The sequence below is a fragment of the Balaenoptera musculus genome, chromosome 4, assembly GCF_009873245.2.
Source record: "Balaenoptera musculus isolate JJ_BM4_2016_0621 chromosome 4, mBalMus1.pri.v3, whole genome shotgun sequence".
In the NCBI taxonomy this organism is placed as follows: domain Eukaryota; kingdom Metazoa; phylum Chordata; class Mammalia; order Artiodactyla; family Balaenopteridae; genus Balaenoptera; species Balaenoptera musculus.
Window position 1 is genome coordinate 7,803,464 of NC_045788.1, and position 7,247 is coordinate 7,810,710.

The 7,247-nt window shown below is 40.7% G+C and overlaps 1 pseudogene; it reads right to left on the reverse strand.

The window, feature by feature from the left end:
• Window positions 1-436: 436 nt before the first annotated feature.
• LOC118894488 lies at window positions 437-1,624 on the reverse strand (annotated as a pseudogene).
• Window positions 1,625-7,247: the final 5,623 nt, after the last annotated feature.

Sequence of the window (7,247 nt, forward strand, 5' to 3'; positions counted from 1 at the left end):
TTATCATTATGTAATGACTCTCTTTATCCCTGAAAGTTATCCTTGCTTCTGAAGTCTGCTCATCTGCCATTAATATAGCCACTTCTGCTTCCTTTGATTCATACTAAGATTGTATATCTTTCATCCCTTTACTTTAAAAATTTTTCACAGCACAGTGAATTTTAATGTTCCCTCCTTTGGGGAATGAGAAGTGGCAAAGCCCACATTTGGAAACACTCAAAAAGTTGTCTGGCACTTTGGTACAGAAAGGATTTGGTCCAATTTCTTTCTAGTTTAGGATACGGAAAGGCAAATAAAGTTGGTAGCTCTAACCACTCTGTTCTGGGGTGAGGTTGAAGGTGGACAGGAAAGTGGTCTGAGACAGATGGGCAGAGCATGGGTGTGAGCTCAAGTTCTTTCCAACAGAGGTAGCTGGTCCTGGGTGGATGTTAGGGAGTCACAGCAGCCTGAGGGTTTGGGCTGAGTAGATGTTGCTCTGGTTGCCTTCCTCTGCCCAGTCCACCATCCCTGCTCCTGAACCACAGCTGGATCTCCCTCTGGGCCCCTACACAAGGCACCAGCCTGGATGATGTTCCGACAAGCTCATGGATCAGCCCAGATCATTTCTGGGAGCCTCATTTTCCCACCAGTCCTCGTGTGTTAACCCCTCTTGGTGTCTTCTGATGTGGAGGCTGAAGTCTCCCTGGAGTCTTCCCTGATGGTGCCAGGGGCAGCCTCGGCAGAGTTGCTGTTTCCTATCATGGCCCTTGTGGTAGAGACTACATGGGGGTCTTGCCAGACCATAGGCACCAGGGGCCAGAGCTCATGTAGCTGATGAGGGCTGGGTAAAAGGGCTTCCTCCTGGTGGTGGTAGGCCTCAGCCAAGACACTGTCTGGTGCCTGCAGTGCCTTCGTCCCCACCAGCCCGAGGACCCTGCTCGCAAAGCCCTGGATCACAATCCCAAGGAGCCACTGCTGCAGGCCATCTGGCTTCACTTTGACCAGAATCACTCCCAGGCCCAGGTGGGCCCTTCAGAGCTGGGACACACAAGCAGGTGTGGCCAAGGACTGGCAGGCTGTACACCAGCCTCCACAGCCTGGTGCATCCCATGAGAGGCTGCCCACGAGGCCTGGGCGCTGGCTGCTGGATGAGCGCTGCAGGGAACTCGTCCCAGCCGCTGGAGCCCCCCTTCATCCCTTTACTTTTAATCCATCTATTTTTTAAAAATAATTTATTTATTTATTTTTATTTATTTTTGGCTGTGTTGGGTCTTCGTTTCTGTGCGAGGGCTTTCTCTAGTTGCAGCAAGCGGGGGGTCACTCTTCATCGCAGTGCGCGGGTCTTTCACTATCGTGGCCTCTCTTGTTGTGGAGCACAGGCTCCAGACGCGCAGGCTCATGGGCCTAGCCGCTCCCCGGCATGTGGGATCCTCCCAGACCAGGGCTCGAACCCGTGTCCCCTGCATTGGCAGGCAGATTCTCAACCACTGCGCCACCAGGGAAGCCCTTTTTTTTAACAATTAAAGTGAGTTTCTTACTGAGCAGTCATGTACTTTTTGATCTACTCTGACAGTTTCTGTCTTTTACCATTTAGACCATTCACATTTAAAGTGATTATTCATACCGTTGGATTGATGTCTACCATATTTTTAACCCTTTTTTACTTGTCACACTTATCCTTTGTGACTTTGTTATCTTCATATTGTTTTCTACTTTTTCTGATTGTAAATCAGCATATGATTCCATTTTCTCTCCTCTCTTAGCATATCAATTATACTTGTTTGTAAATTATTTTAGTAGTTGCTCTAGATTCTGCAATACTCATTTACAATTAACCTAAGCCTACTTTTGAATACACTATGTCACTTCACAAGTAATGCAGGGACCTTCTAACAGAGTGTGTCCAATTTCTCTCTCTCATCCCTTCTAACTCTGCTGTCCTTCATTTCATTTATTCATAAGTGATAATTATCCAATAAATTGTTGCTACTCTTACTTTGAACAGCTCTCTTTTAGAGCAACTAAGAATAAGGAAAATATAATACTTTATTTTTACCTTCATTTATTCCTGCTCTAATGCTCTTCCTTCCTTTATGTAGACTTTCTTATCTGTATCATTTTCCATCTCTCTGAAGAACTTCTTTTAACATTTTCTGCAAGTCTACTGGCAACCAATTCCCTCAATTTTTGTCTGAGAAAGTCTTTATTTTTTCTTCATATTTGAAGGATAATTTCACTGGATATAGAATTCTAGGTTGATGATTATTTTTTTCTTTCAATGCTTTAAATATTTCCCTCACTCTCACTTGCATGGTTCTGAAGAGAAGTCTGATGTAATCCTTATGCTTTTTCTTCTGTGAGTAAAGATTTTTTTCCTTCTGGCTTTTTTTTTCAAAAGTTTCTCTTTTTTGTTAGTTTTCTGCAGTTTGAATATAATATACGTAGGTGTAGTTTTATTACATTCTCTCCTTTGTGTTCTCTGACCCTTGATCTGAAGTTTGGTGTCTGTCACTAATTTTGGAAAATTCTCAGTCATTGTTATTTCAAATATTTCTTATGTTCTTTTCTTTGTTTACCTTCTGGTATTCCTATTACATGTGTCTTACAACTCTTATAACTGTCCCACAATTCTTAGATACCTGTTCATTTTCTTTGGTCTGTTTTCTCTTTGCTTTCAGCTTGGGATATTTCTATTCACATGTCTTCATATCTTATATTGCTGATCCTTTCCTCCGCTGTTTCTACTGATGAGCCATCAAAGACATTCCTCATTTCTGTTACAGACTTTTTATTCCTAGCATTTAGTTTTGATTCTTTCCATCTCTCTGCTTACATTATCCATCTGTTCTTGTAAGTTTTTTACTTTTCCATTAGAGCTCTTAGTATACTAATTATAGTTATTTAAAATTCTAGTCATTTCTGAGTCTAGTTCTGGTGCTTGCTCTGTCTCTTGAGACTGTGGGTTTTTTTGTTGTGTTGTTTGTCTTTTTAACCTTTTATCATATCTCATAATTTTTATTGAAAGCTGGACATGATGTATTGAGCAGAAACACTAGGGTGAGCAGACCTTTCTTGTCAGGTTTTATACTTATCTGGCTAGGAGTTAGGCTGCATTTACTGTTTGCTGTATCTGTACGTGTCAGAGGTTAACATTTCCTTTACTGACCTTGTTTTTGTATCCTTTGCTGGCCCTTGGTCTTTCTTAGAGTCTCTTTCTTAAATAAAATCTGAGCATTACAATTCTTTCAGCTATAATCCCCTGTTATTATGAAGGAGTCCTATTGATGTGGCAGTAAGTGTGAAGGGGAAGTGTTCTATGACTCTGTTACCGGGTCTCTGTCTTTTTGTGGGTCTGTGCCCTGGCCTGTGAACCTTACAACTACTTGTTAACTTTTCTCCCCTTCAGTGAGACAGGAAGGCACTGGAGTTGTGCATTTCCCTTCTCCCGTATGAAAAGTTAGAAGGAAATGGAGCTGGACATTTCCCTCATCGTGTATCAGCGAGGGTCTGGTAAAATCCTTTCTCTGGAAGGAAGGACTTTGTTAAGGAGAACAGAATGCTCTGGGCGTATTTCAAAATAGTTGCTTTTCCTCTTCCTCTGCCAGAAGCAGCAGGGGATTTTTCTCGGATCTTCACTGTGAGAAGCTGGTGAGGCTCAAGAGGGTAAAACTCACAAAAGTGTGGGGATCCTCCTACTCTTGGGCCTCCAGGAGCCTTTTTAATACATATATATTTTTTCTTTATCTGTAAGCTGGTCCAGGCTCAGTCTCCAGCAACTGGTCAACTACCACTTATGTGTTCCTACCAGTTCCTGGGCCCTGTGGCTTCTGTTCCCAATAAGCAGTGATTCTCTGTATTTATCTGTCTCTCCAGTTTTGGGGGCAGCGGTTTGCTCTGTTGCCTCAATTCTCTGATGGATCTAAGAAGAGTTGTTGATTTTTAGTTTGTTCAGCTTTTTTGTTATGAGGACAGGAGTGATGGCCTCCAAAATTTTCACATGTTAGACCCTGATGGTCTTACCAATGAGCTCGACTAAACTTAAAAAACAGATACAGAGGTGTAAAAACTATTAAAGATCTTTTAAAAAATGCAACGTTTTCAACATAAGGTACAAGTCTTTTACAAACCTTATACAAATACCAAAGTTAGTACAAAAATTGAAAATTGCAGGTCCACCTCTCTTTTGAATGTAGAGGCAAACGTCCTAAATAAAATATTTAAAGGTGATCCAACAGATTTTTTTTTGGACATGTGGCATGAGGGATCTTAATTCACTGGCCAGGGATCAAACCTGTGCCCCTTGCAGTGGAAGCACGGAGTCTTATCCACTGGACCACCAGGGAAGTTTCCAACATATTTTGTATAATTTCCTTTCTTTTAAAAAACATTTTTGGAGAAGCATCTTAGCTTTTCTGATAGCTTCGTTACCACAAATGAGAAGTTTTTTTGTTTTCAATTTGCTGAACCATTTATGGGGGACAGCGTTAGGCCCCAAACAGATATTCCATATATGTTTTCAGTGAATGCATGAATATAACATGCAAAGCTTTCTAAGGGGAGTTGTGAGAAGCACATAATGAAAGGGCAAGGTCACTGCCCTTCAGGAGCTCACAGTCTCGTGGGGAGTCAGCCATAAACTTAACAGACTAACCCAAATCGGATTGTGATAATTGCCGCTATAGAGAAACAATCACACTTCTATACGTGTGTGTGGGAAAGAGAGATTAATTCTAAAAGGCAGTGTTTATTTAGATCATGGGTTAAGAAATAGAGGGAAATGAAGCTTTCTGACTAAACTTAATTTCACAATGACCAAGAATCATAGAATTAGATTTGCACCGTGCTCTAACAGAGGCTTAGTTTTATTGCCAATTAGATAATAGAACCATTTTTAAATGCTTATTCTGGATTCCAAAAACTTGATTGTAGTCCCTGAGTTTTTCAAAACTTTATCACTCTAAAGGTAGTATCCTGTCACTTTTATGGCAAATAGAAAATATCCTTGGTATTTTGTCTCAATGTGCATGACTTCAAAACTCCAGCCCCTCAATGTCTCATTCACTGTTTCTGGAGATCCTCAGGAAAATTTCATATGAACACTTAGACAGTCCTTTCTGGATCTTTTGCCCTGTCCCTCCTTCTTACTGTGTGGTCCACGGCTCTAGAAGCCTTGTACGTAAGTGTCTCACCTTGTCACGGCTGCTAGAGCCTCCTGGGCCCTCAGCAGTGTTGCCTGTCACTTCTTTCCTACAACAAAGTTGTTTTATTCATATAGAAGGGAAAAGGGCTGTCCCCCACACTGCGTGGCCCTTTGTGAAATGGGCACTGGTGTGGCTTGTGCTTCCATGTCCCTGAATCACACACACACACACCTTCCTTTCTTTTTAGCCTCCGCATGAACCTAAGGAGTTAAGAAACGGGACTGTCTTCCAAGACATACTCTTTTTTCTTTTCTTATTCCCCATGAACTTTCCCATTACTCTCTCTTTCAGGCAAACACTCGCCTCTCCCAAACCAGACCAAAAAAAAAAAAAAAATTCTCTTCCAAATCCTGTAGGTTTTTTTTTTAAAACATCTTTATTGGAGAATAATTGCTTTACAATAGTGTGTTAGTTTCTGCTTTATAACAAACTGAATCAGCTATACATATACATATATCCCCATATCTCCTCCCTTTGCATCTCCCTCCCACCTCCCTATCCCACCCCTCTAGGTGGTCACAAAGTACAGAGCTGATCTCCCTGTGCTATGAGGCTACTTCACACTAACTATCTATTGTACATTTGGTAGTGTATATATGTCAATGCCACTCTCTCACTTTGTCCCAGCTTACCCTTCCCCCTCCCCGTGTCCTCAAGTCCATTATCTACGTCTGCATCTTTATTCCGTTCCTGCCCCTAATTCTTCAGAACATTATTATTATTTCTTTTTAGATTCCATATATAAGTGTTAGCATACGGTATTTGTTTTTCTCTTTCTGACTTACTTCACTCTGTATGACAGACTCTAGTTCCATCCACCTCACTACAAATAACTCAATTTCGTTTCTCTTTATGGCTGAGTAATATTCGATAGTATATATGTGCCACATCTTTTTTATCCATTCATCTGTCGATGGACACTTAGGTTGCTTCCATGTCCTGGCTATTGTAAATAGTGCTGCAATGAACATTGTGGTACATGACTCTTTTTGAATTATGGATTTCTCAGGGTATATGCCCAGTAGTGGGATTGCTGGGTCACATGGTAGTTCTATTTTTAGTTTTTTAAGGAACCTCCATACTGTTCTCCATAGTGGCTGTATCAATTTACATTCCCACCAACAGTGCCAGAGGGTTCCCTTTTCTCCACACCCTCTCCAGCATTTATTGTTTGTAGATTTTTTGATGATGGCCATTCTGACCAGTGTGAGGTGATACCTCATTGTAGTTTTGATTTGCATTTCTCTAATGATTAGTGATGTTAAGCATCCTTTCATGTGTTTGTTAGCAATCTGTATATCTTCTTTGGAGAAATGTCTATTTAGGTCTTCTGCCCATTTTTGGATTAGGTTGTGTGATTTTTTTGATATTGAGCTGCATGAGCTGCTTGTATATTGTGGAAATTAATCCTATTTCAGTTGCTTCATTTGCTATTTTCTCCCATTCTGCGGGTTGTGTTTTCATCTTGTTTATAGCTTCCTTTGCTGTGCAAAAGCTTTTAAGTTTAATTAGGTCTCATTTGTTTATTTTTGTTTTTATTTCCATTTCTCTAGGAGCTGGGTCAAAAAGGATATTGCTGTGATTTATGTCATACAGTGTTCTGCCTAAGTTTTCCTCTAAGAGTTTTATAGTGTCTGGCCTTATATTTAGGTCTTTAATCCATTTTGAGTTTATTTTTGTATATGGTGTTAGGAAGTGCTCTAATTTTATTCTTTTACATGTAGCTGTCCAGTTTTCCCAGCACCACTTCTTGAAGAGGCTGTCTTTTCTCCATTGTATGTTCTTGCCTCCTTTATCAAAGATAAGGGGTCCACATGTGCGTGGGTTTATCTCTGGGCTTTCTATCCTATTCCATTGATCGATATTTCTGTTTTTGTGCCAGTACCATACTGTCTTGACATACTGTAGCTTTGTAGTATAGTCTGAAGTCTGGGAGCCTGATTCCTCCAGCTCCATTTTTCTTTCTCAAGATTGTTTTGGCTATTTAGGGCCTTTTGTGTTTCCATACAAATTGTGAAATTTTTTGTTCTAGTTCTGTGGAAAATGCCATTGGTAGTTTGATAGGGA